Source organism: Ambystoma mexicanum, chromosome 6p (genome assembly GCF_040938575.1).
Source record: "Ambystoma mexicanum isolate Mex_15411 chromosome 6p, UKY_AmexF1_1, whole genome shotgun sequence".
NCBI lineage: Eukaryota > Metazoa > Chordata > Amphibia > Caudata > Ambystomatidae > Ambystoma > Ambystoma mexicanum.
Genome location: NC_090935.1, coordinates 169,332,423 through 169,351,764, shown reverse-complemented (window position 1 = coordinate 169,351,764; position 19,342 = coordinate 169,332,423).

The following is a 19,342-nucleotide window of genomic DNA, read 5'->3' as shown; positions in this document are numbered from 1 at the left end:
TGGAGCAAGTATTCTTCCAAGCCCCGTCTCTGTAGGAGCTTGGGTCTGGATTTGACAAATGTTCACACTTTTTGTCCGGGACACAATGTCTAGTTTGTCCAAAATGTGTACACATGTGCACATTGCATATGGGGATAAGCAAGTAAAGTTTCATGCCTCTCATATCAATACATTTGGTATAAAACCACAATTTCCACAGTTATGTCCCAGAACATAGCACAGAGTTCTGGTTCCTCTTAAAATGTGCATCAAAAATGTAGGTTCAGAAGTCCGGTGTTTATATATTTTTTTATAATTTTCCACAGTAAATTATCAGTCTTATTAGAAATCTGCTTGTGGTCCATTGTGAATCAACAAAAATGTCTGTCCCCGCCTCCTTTTCCTTCTTGCAGCTTCCGCAGCAGTCTCTGCCCACTTCCTTCTGGCAGTGGCCCTTCACAATCCTTCCTGATTAGCATGTCCATGCCTGGGAGGAAGCCCATTGTGCTCTTCCCAGAGCTGCCCCAGTGCCCCTCCCCTCTTAATCAACACATGAATGTGAGTTCCTGGCCCAGAGAGCAGAAGGGAGGTGCCTTGCCCAGTGGGGGAATTTGTTTTGTAGTTTTGGCTTGAATCAGGCTTACTTTAAAAGTCACTTTGCTACATTTTTCTTTGTTGAAAATAAACTTGCAATTTTAAAACAAACATCTAGAACACTGATTCCAGGCTCTAAACCATGAAGTTTAAATAGTTGCAACCTAGGTTACTCTTGATAACAGGTCACTTAGATTTCAGATATTAGATCTTACTGGTACAAGTTTACAGTTTTAAAACAGGCTTTTGAAACAGTCACAGGCGGTCGCTGGTCCTGCGCCCAGATTTTGACAGCTTCCACAGGCAGGCAAACTGACTGTGGATGTTTTTGTGACCAATTCAGCTTTCGAGGATATTGCAATTCCACAATGCTTTCTTGACTTCAGTAAAATGTAACACCGCGCAAGAATATTGGATGTTTGCTGGCGTTTAGGACCAGCATTTCGTATTTTCAGCAACCAAGACAAATTTAACTGCAAGATTTTGGATTTCATTCAGCAAGCACTGCTTTTCATATGTGCTCCTTTTTACATGTTGGACAGTCCAATGACACAGTTTCAAAAGTGCGGTCTCCATTCCACCACTGACAAACATGCATGGTAGGTTTGGCAGCCGTCTTTTTCTGCATGGTAGAGCGCAATTTCCTTAAGTTTTGGCGCGCATGGGGTTTTCACTGCCATTTTGATGATTCTGGTGCCAACAGCACACAGTGATGCCGCAGGGCAGAGCAGAGTGAGTTAAAGCATCCCACAGAATTATAGAATTGAGTCTCTGCATAATCCTCAATTATTGGAGCTTACTACACATAATATAGATACAGAACCTCATGTGATAGAATTGGAGAGTGAAACAAATGACCACATAATTTTCCATTCACAGGTTCAGCACCATAGACTGGCAAAGGAAAAGGGGAAGAATCGGGCCAAGAAAAAAGTAGCTCTAAATAAAGCTAAAGCTCTAAAAAAAATGTTCTGCAAAAAGCAGGCGTTAAAGTATGAATCAGGCGTTAAGGGTTTAACGGCGCCAACGGCGCCGTTAAACCCTTAATGCCTGACTTGTAATGAGGGCCATAGTGTCTGTAACGGATGATAGGAAAGTGTGTATGGAAACCAAGATTCCTAAGGTGACTTTAAGGGAAACAGATTGGTCGTGGTTTGCATGACACTGGCTGATTATAATCAAAAGCCAACTAAGCCAATGAGAGAAAGGGATTGTCTTTAGGATGGAGAAATACAGCAAATTATCCTGCTACTGTAGAGGTCACTATGAGCAATTATGATATATTCTCCTTTCAGGAAGTGTAGCTAATGAATACACAAAGAAATAGATGGCTTCAGCAACTTCATGCAGAAAGCAAAGACATGGATAGGTGGCAGGCCTTCAGGGGGGAGGGGTTCATGATTGAATTTAGCATGACCTTCTGTCCTATGATTGAGAGATAGGGCCTCGACTCCCCAGACATTTTGACAGTGTATTTAAAATGGCCTAAGGAAGAGCGAGATAAGGAAATCAATATGATAATCGTTAACATGTATTGGAATACAAGAGCCATGATGTAAAATAGTTTTTTGAATGCTTCAATTCACTATTTCCGGAGTGGTGCAGTACAGTTGAGTAACCAATGATAATCTGAATGGGTGATTTCAACTGCACAATTCCAAATGATAAGCAGATCTAGGACCTACAGAACACATTGCACCTGCCCTCTGGGTTGTTCACTGGCTGATGATCAGGTGGTGATCCACCTTCAAGGCAATGTGCATCATCCACTGAGCACTCCACAACACAGGACCAGCATTTCTGCAACACAAACTGACACCCTACAGGCCTATAAGAAACCTGAGATCCCACACAACACCCTCCTCATCACCCCAGTTCTAAAATCGACCAGAAAAGGGGGCTTTTCTTTCTCAATCTAAGCACCCACTATCTGGAACTCGACTCCTTTACAATCTGCTGCATAAGGTATCACTTCACTTTCGGAAAGGCACTCAAGACCTGCTTTTTCACTTCTGCATCTTGACTGGCCTAGTCCACCTACTGGGTGAGCTATCACCCCCGGATAGGAAGATGGTGGCACCTGATGAGTCACCTGATGAGACAACAAGGTATTACATAGCCCCCAGGGAAAGGACTCCAGTCAGACCTTATGATTTGTTCTGCAAGATATCATGATAACTAGAGATCAGTGTTGAGTCAATGGTATATCTAGCAGTCCATCACAATGGACCATAGCTATATCTGTCCCGGGGTACAGACACCCACCCGCACACATCAGCAAAAATCACTAATTGATTCACAACACACATCACCAGAATGCAGCTGAGTCCCATGAAGAAATTCAGTCCAGCTGTGCACATATCAAGTTTCCTGGAATCTCTTACTCTCCTGATAATTCATCGCAGCACCCACCCACTATTCAGATTTCCATGGGTTGCTATCGGAGGCCTAGCCAACCCTTACATACCTTAATGCTGGCGAAAACTGCACATGCACATTTTAGAAACCTCCTTCACATCTAACATCTCGTACCTTAGTCCTCCAACGGCATTCATCCCGCAGCACTTGATGGCCAAACCAATGGCAGTAGGTTCTATTCAAATGCCATATGACATGACATATAGATGGGAACAGAGGGTATGAATAGGGGTACAGCCACTGGGATAATGAGTAAGAATAGGTGTAGGAGATGTGCAAGGGTACATTTTGAGCTTGAAAGATCCTAGATGAGCAGAAAATGCAGATCTGAACTGTTCGCGAAGCAAAGACCCAATCGTGAAGCACGGTCAAATTGGTGGACCTGTCATCATGCCGCGCACGGGGTCAGGTGACGTCAGATGTTTGCAGATGTTAACGAATGCAAAAGCAGTGGAAAAAGTTGCAAAAAGCATATAGAAGTGTTAAGAAGTATGCTAGAAGTTTGGGAATGGCATAGTTTTACGGTGAAACTTTGTAAATTGTACAAACATGTTTCTATACTGGGGTAAGTATGATATTGGTAAGTTGTAGGACATTAGAGTGCACTGGTAAAAACCCAATTCACTGAAAAAAATGTGTTAAGGGGACGGTATGGAGGTGCACTAATGCAAATCTATGAAATTCACTGAAAAACCTGTGTTGATCTCTTTACATGAGAACATTCTTTAATGCACTTCTCCCAATCACCCCTAACATCTTGTTTCCAACATTATAATCTCAACTCCTTGTAGGGACTGTTTATCAAAATTTATGTAATATACAATATCATTGCTGATGTCATCAATGACATTTGTAATGTCATTGTTCATGTCCTGGGTGTTAGTCTTAGCAGTGCACAGTGGTGGCGCGAGTTATGGTTGCTTGGCTTACTGGCGAATTTCTGAGGATTTTAGGTTTTACTTTTAATAATAACGTCCCTTTAACAACGTTTTTTCATTGAGTTTCAGGGGTTTTTATTAGTGCAACTTAACCATAACATCCCGTTAACAAAGTTGCTTCAGTGAATATATATATTTATATATATATATATATATATGAGAAAGAAACACAGAGACAGAAGAAAAACACAGAAAGATCCATACGTGAAACGAATACCACGGTTGACGTGGCAATTGAAATAATATGAACGCACATTTGTTTAATTCAATTTACCCCATAGAAAGAAAAAACAACAATTCAGCACAGATTCCTTTTCATTTGCATGTTTTGTTGTTTTCGATCAAATAACCAGTCTTTGAAAGGCCCAGAATTGCATGCAGGGTTACATATGCATGACAGAATTTTAGATAATACATTTCAGTTATTATTAAAGCAGATGCTATAATGACCATAATTATGATATATTTCTAACATCATATTATTATGTTAATTATTATATTACTAGTTCTGTTGCATTATTCATTCTTTATTCCTTAGTTTTATTAGGTTTGTTGCTGTTTTTGTTGTAATCATTTTATTATAGTGTTTTACACTAGTAGACACGTTTACATTGCTGTGTTGTGGATTATGGTAAATGTCTGTATGCATTATCATTTAGATTCTCACCCTTGTCGGATACTTGTTTTCAAATCTCTTCTAATGATATAAGTGATAATAATAATATAATCCTCACCACACATGCATAGATATTGAAATAAAAGACTTGACTTTGTATTCTTACATAGCCCATGTAACAGTGCACCGCTGTGACTATTCATACTATTCCTACTGTTGCTTGGAAGCATAGACCAGGCATTATTGTCCTGACAAAAGTGCATGCTGCTTCACTGTTAGTACACATCAGCACCTGTAGACTAGAGCCTTTGGGAACTTTTTAGTTGTGCGGTTTGTTGTGGCCTTATCAGATGCGTAGCCAGGATTGTCTAACAATTGGGGCCTGCAGCTAATGCAGTTGGGCACACAGCAGTGACATCTGTAAATTCCCACACACAGTGCCAGGGGAAAGAGTAGGACTAAGTTGTGATAGTTCGAGTAAAGGGAGCCCAGGGTCACTACTGGCAGAGGATGTTGTGTTTTTTTTGGGGGGTTGGTCTTGTGTGATTCTGTGGGGAACATGCCCCAGTCTAGCGGCAGATGGAGAGTTTAGCAAAGGAGGGGAGAGGGAAGGAAGAGGAGAAAAGGATGGTCTCGAGAAGTTTCTGGAACTTAAGAGGATCCGGTTCGAGTCTGAGGGGGGAGGGAGGCTGTTCCAGAGGAGGCACCAGCTGAGGAGAGGGATCTACCTCCCACGCTATGCTATGCTTGAGAAACGTTTGAACTGCAGAGGGTTGGTGCCAGGAGACTGAAGGTCTCTGGCTGGGAGGTATTTCAGAAATAAAACTGGATGTAGGGAGGTCCTGGGCACCAAACAGCATTGTGGATGATGCACAGGGTCTTACATTTTATCCTTGCTGTCACTGGGAGACAGTGGAGAGATTTTAGGGCTGGAGAGAGTAGCCCCTGGTCTTGAGGTCAAGGATAAGTCTGGCAGTCCTATTCTGTATTAGTTGGAGGGGCAAAGGGAAGAAATAGGAATGTTGAGGAAGAGAGAACCAGGGCTTTGGGGACATTGAACCTCTGGGGTGAGGGAAGGTAAAAATTCCCCTGTGGAGATGGAGCTAAAAATTAGACTTCTTGTCAAGGTCTGTGATGTGTGGAAAGAAGGTGAGTCAAAGATGATCCCAAGTTTTTTGCCTCACAAGTGGGTGAGGGGAGGGGGCCCATGGAGTCTGGCCAGAGAGTGAGGGGGAAACGAGGAGCAGGCGTTCCATTGAGAAGGATCTCTTTCTTGCTGGCATTGAGGCAGAGATCATTGGCAGAGCACCATGCCAGAATAGCAGTCAGGCAGTCAGCTATGAGGGAGACAGAGGAGGAGGAGGAGGAGCAGAAGTGGGAGGAGGTAGTGGAAGGCAGCCAGAAAGAGAGTGGGTATCATCTGTGTAAATCCTGGAAGTGACGGGAGTAGGTGGAGATCAGATGGGCCCGAGGGGCCATGTAGATGTTGAAGAGGCATGGCGTTAGGATAGAGCCCTGAGGGGCAACTCAGGTAGAGAGTGAGGGGTTGGAGAAAAATAAACCATTTGCACTTGGGAGGGTCTGTTAGAGAGGAAAGAGGTAAGCCACACCACTGCCCTGTCCGTGATGCCTAGGGTATCACAGAGGCAGATTATGAGGCTGGAGTGGTTGACAGTGTCAAAAGCAGAGGAAAGATTGAGGAGGATCCGAACAAAAAGAGTATTAGAGTCCAGATTAGAGAGTAGGGTTCAGCACATATTCAGGAGAGCAGTTTCAGTGCCTATGGCTGCCCTGAAACTGGACTCGTGGTCATTTTTTATTTGTTCTTGGTTCACATGAAACCTTTAAAAAACTTGGTAATTAAAACAAGCAAACATAATCCAGATGAAAACTGGAACACAGAAAAAGGAAAAAGAAACAAACAAAAAGGGCAAATAAATGCGGAAAATTAAATGCAATTAACTTACAAGAAATATAGATAGAGTCTATCGTACACTAGTGCCATTTTCCATACAACAGAATCATCTGTTTTCATGTTTCCTAATTTTTGTTTTCAATTAGGTATCTATTTGAACAGAATAAACAACATAAGAGAATGTTATCAACAGTGAAACATTAATATACCTTTTGGTGTCAATGATCAGTTTTGGGAGGACAGCTTCACATTGCTTTTGTCCAAGAAAGGGGTGATAGAGATAAGTTAGCCGGGCAAGAGGGTTTTTTAGGAGACCATGCACAAGAGTGTGCTTGAGGAGATGACAGAAAATGCCTGTGGGAAAGGGTGGTTTCAGAGATCAGCCAAGGCAAGGTGAGAGTGTCAATGTTGTCATTGAAGATTCTGGAGGAGCAGTGAAGCACCTGTTTAGAGGAGACTTTCATAGAGCGGACACACCTAGAGATCTCACCTGGTATATTGGGAGAGAGGGAGGGGAGTATGAGGCATAGAGGGGCCAAAAGAGGAGAGAGAGGTGGGAGGTGGAGGAGGAGATGACAGAGAAGACATGATGCCAAGAGTTTTGAGGGAAAAGTGGGAGGCCAGTGTGGAGCATAAGGTCTTTGAGCGGGAGGAGAAGAGGAGACTCCGGTAGGATTGGTGAGTTCCTTGAAGATTCTCAAGAGCTCAGCCGTGTTATTGGTAGTTCCAGAGATGCAAGGTTTGGACATGAGCTCTTTTTTTTTTTAGAGCCGATGGAAAGACTCTATTTCCTTCAGAGCAGATGGCAGGTCATTTTGTTTGGGGATGTCTGCCACTTCCGCTCTGCCGCCTTGCACTTTCGTTTCAAAGCGGCTAAATCAGAGTCATACCAGAGTTGCATTTGGTGCAGGCTTCTTGCGAATCCTCATGACAGGGGCAAGGATATCCAGGGTGTTAGTGATAGAGAGATGGAGGTTATTTATGCAGAGTCAGAAAGAGAGTCACAGAAGGGGGCAGGAGAGGGATGAAGGAGGAAGCAAAATCAGTGAGTGACACATGCTTCATCGGTATAATGATGGAGAAGGAGACTGGCAGTGTGGAGGTAGGAAAAGAGGGACAGGCAAGGTCAAGGAAGGAAGAGAGGAGAGATTGGTCAGGCCAGGAGAGAGGGGTAGAGGTTTGACTGATAGCATAACTTGCTGGTACAACACCACCGCTCCTCTGCATGGCTGGTTAGTGTCTGCCTTTCTGAGTAGGACATTTATACTTCAATTTTTGTGCTGCATCTGCTCTTCTGAGCCGGGATGCCATGCTTACAATTGTGCAGTACCATGTCTTCTTAGAGAAAATTTAAGTATGTCGGATTCAGATTGCCTGGCTGAGAGAGACGTCTTAGCTTTCTCTGGGGGTTATGTGAAAACACATCACCAAGCACAAGACTGTCAGTACTAGCTGCTTGCATTTTTCCACTCTTCATCACAAGGAAGAGGGGTGGTGGTCGCAGGATGCCCCCGCTCTCTCCTGACCACAACAACAGCATTGATCCTTCAGGCTCTCTGCACCTTTCCCACGAGGTAACCCAGCCTGAGAATCATTGCACAGAAATGTGCACAGAGTACTCTGTGTTGCAATCCATCACTTTGGAAATGACCGCTAGGCTCATTGGAGCATTTAAATCAATTTCAGTACTAATTTCCAAAAGCACATGGAGCTCCTCCCATAACACCATTGCAGGCAAGGTTTTGGGTTTCCTGCTTGACAATGGCGGCACTTTTTCACTTCACAATCGTTGCCATGATGCCCTGAAGGCCTTAGCCTGATTGGCTACTGCTGTTTTTTTTTTCTTCAGGCCTATCAGAAGCTGGTAGGCGAGAGCCGGTCCCCAGCATGTAGCCCATAAAAAGGCCCCTGTCTGGCCCAGCCTGGAGCTGGAGGGAGCTCTCCCTCCCTGCAGCTACTCTGTAATATTCCTAGAATATTCATACAGACTTGATTCCCTGCTCGCTACGACCACAATCAAAATATTGACTTCAAATTGCCCTGGTGATCAATATGGATTGCATTGGTCCACCTACCTTCCTTGGACAATATGGCTGCTCATATGGGTGCTAGCCTCTATCCCTACCTGCATAATCTTTAACCTCCAATCTCTGCACCACTGGTACTATGAATCTTGATGTGCCTCTTAATGATTGCTTCTCTACTGCTTTCTTAAGGCTCTGCCACAAAAAAAAAAGAAAAAGAATTGAAAACTCTTTTCTTTTATCTGGGGTGCCTCCAATTGTGCATCCTCCATTTTGTACTGCTTTTAGCGCTTTCTGGCATAATTCAAATCAAGGTGTGCTTCCAACTGTGCATCCTCCATTGTTTACTGCTTTTTAGTGCTTTGTGGCATATTTCGCATTTAGGTGTGCTTCCAGCTGTGAATCCTCCATTTTGTACTGCTTTTTTCGTGCTTTCTGGCAGAATTCGAATCTGGGTGTGCTTCTAACTGTGCACAATTATGTACTGCAATTCGAAACTAGGTGTTGTGAGAAAATAGAAGGTGTCTCACCCACTAATCCCTGGGGATCTGTCATCCAGGTGACAAGAACATGGCCATCGCTTTTGGATCCAGTTCCTGGTGGTGGACCAGTGAGGGGTCCACGGGGAGTGGGAATGGTGAGACACAGTATCCCCTTCCCTATAACACCTTTACCCCATTCGAGCAGGTAGGATTTTTAGGGACTCTACACCCTGCCCCTTTTACAACACAAACACTTTCATACGGACAGCCAGCTATGAGAGAAAACAGGCAGTATACCTGATTTGTCCCAATACAATGGGCAGGCGAGCAGGCAATTACTGGCCCTCACACACTCCTGACTTCCATTAATCTTCCCTACACAGATGAAAGGAAGAGAATGAGAGCACACTCTGAGCGAGGTAAACCACACAAGGAAAAAACAGTTTTGAGATGTCAGCTGAACAAGAGAAGAAAGACAGCAAAACAGAAGGGGATCACAAGGAACAAAGGTTCCTTGTCCTTTTGGACAAGGAACTGTTACTTTCCTGAAACCTTGAGAATAGAAATGAGAATAGAAAGCATAAGACCAGGAAACCAGGATGAAGAATCCGGCATTGTGTGTCGGAGATAACTGGGGCCATTCTGTGTCAATAATCAAGGCGGGGAGAATTACCAGCTTCCAGGCTACCGTCATTGGTTCCAGGAACAAAGCAGCCTCAGTGAAATAAACACAGCCAGTGAGTTGGGGAGGCTGATACACGACCGGTCTGTGTTGATGCAAAGGTTTCAAGCAGCAACATTGTATGGCAAGCATTAGAAAGAGGCATTGTTCGAAATGCACCTGATAAGAGATGCAAGTAAAGTTGAACTGCTGATGAGTGAATGAACTTTAACAGCTAGATACAATACCTTTGACAGAGTGGTCCGGCACCACGTGGGTGCTCAATCCAAGGTCTCTGTTAGGATCCAGCTGCGAAGTGGAAAAAGTGAAAGTGAGAAAAAGGTCATATTAAGAAGAGAACGAGTATTTGTGAATCAAAGTGGTTCTGCAAGAACATTTAGAAAAGTAGTTACATTTGGTCCGAGTCAGTGGAGGGAGACCAATTCAATGTGTTGTGTTAAAGTGGGTCTTTGTCTGGCAGAGGGGACCTTGGGGTGAACAGAAAATTACCCGAGAAGTTGTATATGTGAAATCCTAAGAAGAAAGGAACTTTAATGTTTGTTGTTTTGCATCAGTCCCTCTGAAATAAGTGTCTTTGAATGTCAAAGAGACTTTGGCACAGAAGGCTATGATGTTGAGGTTTTGAACTGCATTCTCGTGCTAGAGAAGCCAGAGAGTGTGCTAAGCAAGAGCGTGCCATCTTGTCCCGTGCTGAAAAAGTGGGGAATGGACACCAACGGCTTGAATATCCTGACATATCATTTCTTGAACACTTTTCTTTTGCATCACATTGTTTGCCACATTATTTTTAAGTAAGGATTGGCAATAGGTTTTATTAGTAACGGCACTTTTATTTTGACAGACTCACAGACTCTACTAGGACTGCGTTATTATTATTTGATGGTCATAGCTTGCTCTAGTCTTTAGATTTAGGATTAGATAGGCGTTTTTTAAACTGAATTGAAGTTCAATAAACGCCCTTAAACTGTGATCACTTGTATCTGTCTTACTGTGTGATACCATGCCTTCCTTACATTTTGCTTTGCGCTTGTGAGCAACTGTTGAGGCACTACTCGAACCACATACTGGAGATGGTGGAACAGCATGCCCCTCTTAAATCTAAAATAGTCAGGAAAACCAACAACCATCAGAGTTAGTTCAACAATACACTCTGTGATCTCAAGACTGAGAAAAGACGGCTGGAAAGAATTTGGCAAAAAGACTCCTCACCAGAGACTAATGAACAATGGAACCTGGCCAACTCCCAATACAGAAAGGACATTAGAAAGGCTAAGCGAAATATTACAATGAACTGATCGAAGCTGCTCCCAACTCGGCAAGTAAGCTCTTTGATATCCACAAGTCGCTCGGGAAACCCAAATCCCTGCCCCCCCTACACTCCTACAGAGGAGGGCAGTGAAAATGTGAAAAGCCTTTGCAGATAAAACAGAAAAATCTAGAGAGGCTATCATCCAGGCTTGAGAAACCACTAAAGAGATACATCTCTCTAATGTGGCTAAATTACAGCCATATAAGTTAGACAAGTTTAACTTTCAACCTATCTGTAAAGCTGAGATGGTGAAGGTGCGAACCAAGATGAAACCATCCTCCTGTGCCGAAAATGTAATTCCTCTGAAAATAATTGTAGACAATAAGGAATTGTTCGCCCCAGTGCTGTCTAAGATAAACAATGCCTCCTTTCATGATGGCATGATTCCTCAAGCCATAAAGAAGGTGACCATCACGGCATTGCTAAAAAAGAATGGGTTTGGATCCTAAGGATCCCGGCAATATGCGCCCAATCACCAACGCTAAGTTTACACTGAAAAAATTGCCACAGAACAACAGCAGGCACATATTGAAGCCAACAACATTTTGCATGAGCAGCAGTTGGGTTTCCGTGCTGCACACAGCACGGAAACTGCAATGCTAGACTTACAATCACAAATGCTCTCTATAGTGGACAAGGGCAAAACAGGGATACTAATGCTTCTGGACTTAAGTGCTGCTTTTGATCTTGTTGATCACCCATTACTACAGCAGGTACTGGTGAAAACAGCAGGATGCTCCAAAGCGGCCCTGGCCTGGCTGGCATCTTTTCTCACAGATCGAGTAGCCAGAGTACACTGGGAAGAAAAGTTCTCAACTCAAACCCCTATAAGTGCATGGGTACCTCAAGGAGCTAGTATAGCCCCTCTTCTTTTCAGCCTCTTTATGAAATATATGTGTGTCATTCTAGAATACATCGGCGTATATTTTACCAACTACGCCGATGACACACAGTTAGTGTTAGAACTGGAGGGTGACTACCAAACAGACAAGAATAAGATCATGGGCCTCATTACGAAGTAGGAGGTAGCCATGGTGCTATTAGGGCCATGGCTACCCCCTTACTGCATTCCGGGTCCGTGTTCCAGGAATAGGGACTTACCGGGTCACTCCAACCTTGGAGGACCCGGTAAGTCCCCATTCTGGAAACCATTCCCCATTCCCATTCGAACCCCCATATGGCTCAATGGGAATGGGGATGGAGCTAATAACGGGGCCGCTATTAGCGGGCCCGTTATTAGCTCTGAAGTCCCTTAACGGGTCCCTTCCATAACGCCTGGCAAAACCAGGCGTTGAGGAAGGGACCCGTGAAGGGACCTCGGAATAGGGTGGTAAGGGATTACCGGCACCGGTGACCTTACTGGTGCCGGTAATCCCTTACCGCCCACCTCGTAATGAGGCTGCATGACTTTATATGATCTGATTGACAGATGGATGGAAGATAATTAGATGTGCTTAAATAGCAAAAAACTGAGCCAAATGTAGGTGTGCTTCCATTTTGTACTGATTTTTTGTGCTTTCTGGCATAATTAAAATTTAGGTGTGCTTTCTAATTCCTTATTGATCTGAGTATGTGGGCTTTTCCAGGGTACACATTGCTATTGTCTGCATGGTCACCTGGTGAGATTCTACCGTTGCATAGTGCTTCTGCAGAAGAGATCTCCAGAGTTGTCAGCTCTATGAAAATCTCATCTAAACAGGTGCTCCCCTGCTCCTCCAGAACCATCAAGGACAACATCACCTCTCTTGCCCCAGCCTTTGTTGGCCTCTGCAACTACTACATTCACCCTGCCTCCGTCCCTCAACCCATTAAGCACTCTCTTGTGCACCTTCTCCTAAAAAAGCCATCTGTTGACCCCTAGCTTGGCTAACTATCGCCCTATGTCTATCACCCCTTTTTTGGGCAAACTCATGGAGAAACTGGTCATCCCCCAACTGACCCTCCACACTGACGTGCCCGGCTGCCTCCATGACCACCGGTCCAGATACAGGGCAAAACTGCTCCCCTGAACACCTCTCTAACCAGGAATCTAACACTCCATCTGTTCCTCCTGATCTTTCTTCTCCCTTTGACACAGTCAACCACTCGATCCTCATAAACCGTCTCCATGTGAACCTAGGCATCATGGACATGCCTTACTTCCTTCCTTTCAAACATACCTTCCAAAGTCCAAATGGTTCCTTTTTACCCCTCTGCCACACTCTCTACCTGTGGCGTCCCTCAGGACTCTCTTATATTGTCCTGGCTCTTCAACATCTACTTGGCCCTTCTGGCCCACCTGATCTCCATGTTCACCCTTCATTTACAGTGTTATGCAAACAACAAACAGCTCAGCTTTCTTTCAAAGCTGCCATCCTCTACCTCCCCTTCTTCCTCCCTCATACCCGACTGCCTGTCTGCTATTCAGGCATGGTGCTCTGCCATTGATCTCTGCCTTAATTCCGTGAGGCAATAAACCTTGGGATCATCTTTGACTCTTCACTCTTTCTCTCCACACACCACAGACGTTGCCAAGAAGTCTGATGACGTTCAGCTCCTCCTTTTAGTGGGCATTTTAACTTTCCTCACTTCCCCTCAGAAGCTCAACATCTCCAGAGCCCTAGTTTTCTCTATTCTAAACTACTGAAACAGCCTCTTCCTCAATCTACCTCTTTCCCCCCTTCGCCCTGTTGGGTATTTTGTGTAGATTTGGGGCGTGCCGGTATTTTCTTACCGCCGAAAAACAATTTAGCAACAATCACTCCTTGTATTCAGATTGGGTTATGTATAATAATAATACAGTGGATATGCATTATTTCAGTACACAGACATATTTAAATAGTATACATTTGTTGGTATGCGCGGTTGGTATGCGTGGTTGGTGGTATTTTTGGTGAGCATAATTCCTTTGTTTTATTTGTAGCCCCAATATCCAGAAACCCTTATTTTTGTTTAGGTTGTTCGTGTGATCACTAGAGAGACCTCAGGCTTGCATTTCAGGAACACCACATTTTCATTTTTAGTGTGCCAACATGGGCAATTTCTCACTGAATTATTTACAACAACAAGCTAACATGTGGTATTTATCACCAACTTATTTACGTTTGGTGAGCTATCTCCAGGGCCTCTCTTTCTGCCGACTCGTAGACCTCCGGCAGCCGGCTATAACACACACAGTTAGTTATAATTGCTCATACTGAATGAAATTGTGCACACAGCTGCAGCCAAGTCTTACACACTACCTCTTTTTCCCATATCCAGGGTGTATTCAGTTTAAGCAGTTTAGTCAATGGGTGAGTGATTTCAGCATAATTTTCAATGAACTTTCTGTTATAGCCTGTCATCCTTAATAAACTTTTTACCTCTTTCACATTTTTAGGGTCCTTTAGTTTTTGTATGGCCTCTATTTTCTTCTTTTCTGGATTTAGCCCATGTTCAGTCACTTCATGGCCTAGAAAGTTCACTTTTGTCTTGCACCATTGTGCTTTTTGTAAAGACACTTTGACGCCTGCTTTCTGCAATTGGCCAAGCACATGTCTTATTTCATCAAAATGGCTTTTCAGGCTTTCATTTTTTATCAGGACATCATCCACATAAACTATGGTTACTCTTTCCGCTGCATCTGGGAAGGACTTTTTTAAAAAAATATGCCAAATTCACTCCCACTATTGATGTACCCGAATGGAGCTCTAAGCCAGGTGTATTGGGTCCTGTCAAATGTAAAGGAAAATAAATTCTGTATCTCCTCTGCCAATGGCATGCACCAATATCCAGAGGTGAGATCTAATGTGGTAAACACTTTTGAACCATGTACCTGAGCTAGGCCCTGATCAATGAATTGCAGTGGCCATCTGGATACTGGCACTCTTTTATTTAACTCCCTCAAGTCTGAACATAGCCAGCATTGACCATTTGGCTTTAACACACCTAAAATAGGTGTATTGGATGTGCTATGAATGGGCCTGATGATTCCCCGAGCTTCCAAATTCTTTATAATCTCTGCTAATGATTCTAAACATGCCAGCGGTAGTCTATACTGGTGTAAAAATACTGGACTTCTGCTGCACCCTTCCGGAAGTGTGGCCACATGTAAATCTGTTAAACCGCAATCATAAGCATCTTTTGCAAATACATCTTTAAATTCCATAAATACCTTTCTCAGTTCGTTCCTATCCTCATCGTTGTCACACGCATCCGCTAAGGAGATCTGCTCTTCTTTTGGAAAATTCGGGAAAATCTTCTGGTAAGGGAATCGCTGCGCTTTCCTCTAACTGTGTGGCTGTTTCTTTTTGTAAAGCTGCCACTTTTAAATATTTTGACATATCAGCTTCCACTTCAATGGGCTGATTTTCTGTTTTATTTTCATTTAAATTAAATGTTATGCAATCTTCTTGATGGCAGCACAATGTCTCATTTGAATCATAAGGATACACAGAATTAATTTTAAATATTCCTTTGGGCTGAGAGTCCAGGTGTTCTGGCAACTCACCCTTGGCATCTACATACTTTTCAGGGATATTTCCAATCACCATGTTATTTAAATCTGCCGTATAATGTGATTTTTGTATGGCCATTCGTAATGGAGAGTTTTCCTCTAAATGAATATCCTGACAACCTTTATTATTTACCATAATTTTTACAGATCCTTCACCAATATCTACCAATGGAATGTATTCATAATCCAGGCCTTGCTGTTTTATGGATTCATTCAGGCATACAAATGCATCAGAGTCTTTCATCTGCTGTCCATTTTTGCATTTCAGTGTTATTGCAAACTGTTTTGTAAATGCAAGAATAATAGTATCTTTCCTCATTTGTAATTCGATTGCATAAGGAACCAGTTGTGCAAAATGATAAGCCCTTCTTTTGTTTTCAAATTCAGGTGCCGGCGCGACCATATTTTTTGATTAAGGAAATCTAACACCATACACATTCTGTGCATGATGTCATTGCCCATGTAAAAGTCATGTTGTGCTCCACTCACTATCCATACATTATGGTAAATTGTTTTCTGCCAATGCTAATTTTAAGCATGCATCTGCCTGCAATTCGGTTTTCAAAGTCTGGACTGTCCAACCCAGAAACATATTGGTTTTTAATCCTAAATTTTGGGATCTCTTCCCTCTCCATTATCTTTTGCAACAATTTCTCATTAATGAAGCTCCTCTCCTGTTCAAGCACTAAAGTGGCTTTTATTGTTTTAAAACAGTCATTTATACCAACATGAACCCATGGTTGCTCATCTTCCATGTGTATTTCAGCAAGAGTGGTAATGTGTTTTTCTGAATCTGTTTTAGGAGCAATATTCTGTTTTCTCTTTTAAATAAAAACGTAATGTGTGTTCATCTATCGCAGTCTGCCAATTTTTCCTTGGGTCCAAGTATATTTGTACAGGTAGTTTTTCATTGTCGCTCTGCATTTTGTCTTGACAAATTAATATAACCGTGACACTAGGTATGCAACGATTCTAGAGATATACCTCCACAGCACCATTTGTTTTGGCAACGGTGTGACATTCATTTATGTTGCTGTTTTGTGATTTTAGTTTCTTAGGTCTCAATGTTTTTTTGGTTAAGGACCACAGCCCTCCATTCACCCCATCTATGAGAGGAGACAATCTTTTCAGGCAATCTGTCCCCATCAGAAATGGAATTTCACAAATAGATGTGATCAATACCTCTTGTTTCATTCTGTGCTTTCCTATTTTTATGTCAACCTCAGTAACACCTATGATGGGCACCTCCTCCCCATTAAAGTTATGCACTGGACCTTGATTTTCCTTCACTGTGATCTGATTCTGTGGGGGTCTCCCTTCATGGATACTCTTTACCAGCTCCTTGGACATAATTGTGGCCTGTGCGCCAGTGTCAATCATAGCAAATGTTTGGCATTTTTCTTCTACAGTGATGGGTGCATAATATCTGTCCTCAACTTCCTCTAATACACATAAGAAGTGTGAATTCTTACTGATTTCAGGGCTCACCTTTCTCAGGCCTTTTTCACTTTTGGCTAAGCACATTGGTAAATGGAAAAACATTTTTCCTTCCTTTTTACCCATTTCTGCGTGAGAGACTTTATTCATTTCTCCATGTTCAAAGGTTTTTTGGAGTGTGGCCACTGTTCGCCCACCCATCTGGGTATCATCAGGGACTACATTACAACCTTCCAACTGAACATGTGTAACAACATCATTTAGTAATTTGTCATTGTTTAATTCTGTGCATTTGTGATCATTTAGTGTTTTACCAGCCCTTTCAGTTTCTTCAAAAATATGTGGCTCAAAGAATTCTTCAGGTGATTGATTTGTACCCTCCTTTTGAGTATTTCCTTTTTCTGTCTGTGTTTGTTCACCGTTTTGACTGTCCAGGGAAGGAGCTATATCATCCCCACTTGCTCCCTGTTCACTGATATTCTCCATGCATGAGCCATTTTTCTTAAATCTGTCTCTTTGTTCTCTTGGAGTTTCAGGTTTTCTTATTTCATTTGTACTAATCTCCAAGGTTTGATTTAGCTCTAGGTTAAACCGTACCTCTCTTTTAGAATTATTTGCACTTTCTATTACATGTTCATTCATTGGTGCTTTCACTTTTACATCATTAGGCATCTCAGAGTCATTATGCAAAATTACATTAGGGCAATCTGTTTTTTTGGCGTTGTAGGTATCATGAGTACTTAGTCACTGTTCAGAAGAAGCCCCCCGGTCATTGCTATGGCCATCAGCCCCCTCTTTGGATGGTTGTTTTTGCACTGTATAGAGCTTCCCTATTTGCTCAGCTAACATTTTCACTTGGGCCTCGTGGCACTGGAACCTTTCCATCTCTCTAGAATCCTCTTTCTGTGGCCTAGGTCGATATTGGTTGTTTTCCCCCTGATTGGATCTATTCTGATACCTCTCAGGTGAGTGATTTCTATTGGGATGGTTCCTGAACTCTTGATTCATTTGTGGAGAGGAGCGGGTGCACTGATCCTTTGGTTGTAGTCCCCTGGTGGGGAATCATTGTCTTGACATTGAGTATAATTCATGTTCTGTCTCATGTCCTGTCTCTCATGTTGTGGGTGCTGACCCATATGTTGATTCCCATTATCAGCAAATCGATCCACATATCGGGGTCTATCCTGATTACCATATACCATGGTGTTGGGATCAAATCTGCTCTGTGTCCCCAATGTATGGTAAGGACCCTCATTTCTTTGATCTTGATTTTGTCTTTGGTTATTATTCATACCTGACATATCAGGCCGATATCCTGCCCAGGGTCTATCCCCTAAATACCTAGGGCTGATGTAGCTCTCCCTATTACTAGGATCATGTGATTGGAACATTGGTGCAGAGTGTGATGACCTTTGTTGATTAACCCTTTGTTCAGGTGCCAAATTATTTTTGCCTGGACTTTGAGCAGACTCAAGGGACATTTTGGCTGACCTGATTTCCATCAATGTGGCTGAGGGTTCTTTAGATTTAGGTCTAATATCTTTCATTTTATCACTTTCTCTACCCTGACAATAGAGAACCTCATATAGTTTTGTGCTTTGATGTACAATACATTCAAGGGACTTGTCACGGACCAATTGTGATATGATGTCTTTCTGTAGCCCATAGAAGTAGGCAGTTTTAAACTCATTGGAATTGGTGTCAAAAGATACATCAAAGCGAGAAAATGCCCTTTTTAAGTCTTGTAAAAATTGGCGAGGGGATGAGTTAGGCCCAGCAGTGATTGTGTAAGCGATTTTCATTGCCTCCTGCAATGACTGAAAAGGAGAAAAATGACGCCTAATTTCCTTTTCAAACTCCACCCATGTCATATTCTGCTGTTCATTTAATCCCCTTATGATGCTGGCCGTCGGGGCATCTAAGGTTAAATGAAATATATCTGTACTGTTCCTTAGGTATCTGGAGTACTTTAAAAATGTCATGAAGTGCTTCTAAGTGATCCTCAATGCAGCATTCCCCTCCTTTTTTAAATGGTTTGATCAGGGCTTTAATAGATTTCATTATCTTTATGGGGCTACTTGTTGCAATACATGGAATTGCACAATTTTGTGATTCAATCCTGGTTTCAGGTGTATGGGATTGGTGGCTGCCCCCAATGGGAGTATCAAATCCCCCAAGGGCGCTGCAACCAAATTCAGTCACCGGCCCAGTCACTGGAGCACTAGCTCTTTGGGCAGAACTAGAATTCACCTCCACTCCATTGAATGTGGTACCCTGCCGCCTCTCCTGGGACCTAAAAATGCACATTTGTTGTTCTAAGTCTTTGCACTTTTTAAGGAGCCTGCGTGCTTCCTTTTGCAGATAGTTGTTTTCATCACTCATTTTATTTATTACCTCCTGCATGTCGCACATTTGCATTTGGCATTCATTGAATTCTTTGTTTCTCTTGTCTTTTTCTTGAATCATTTTAACCA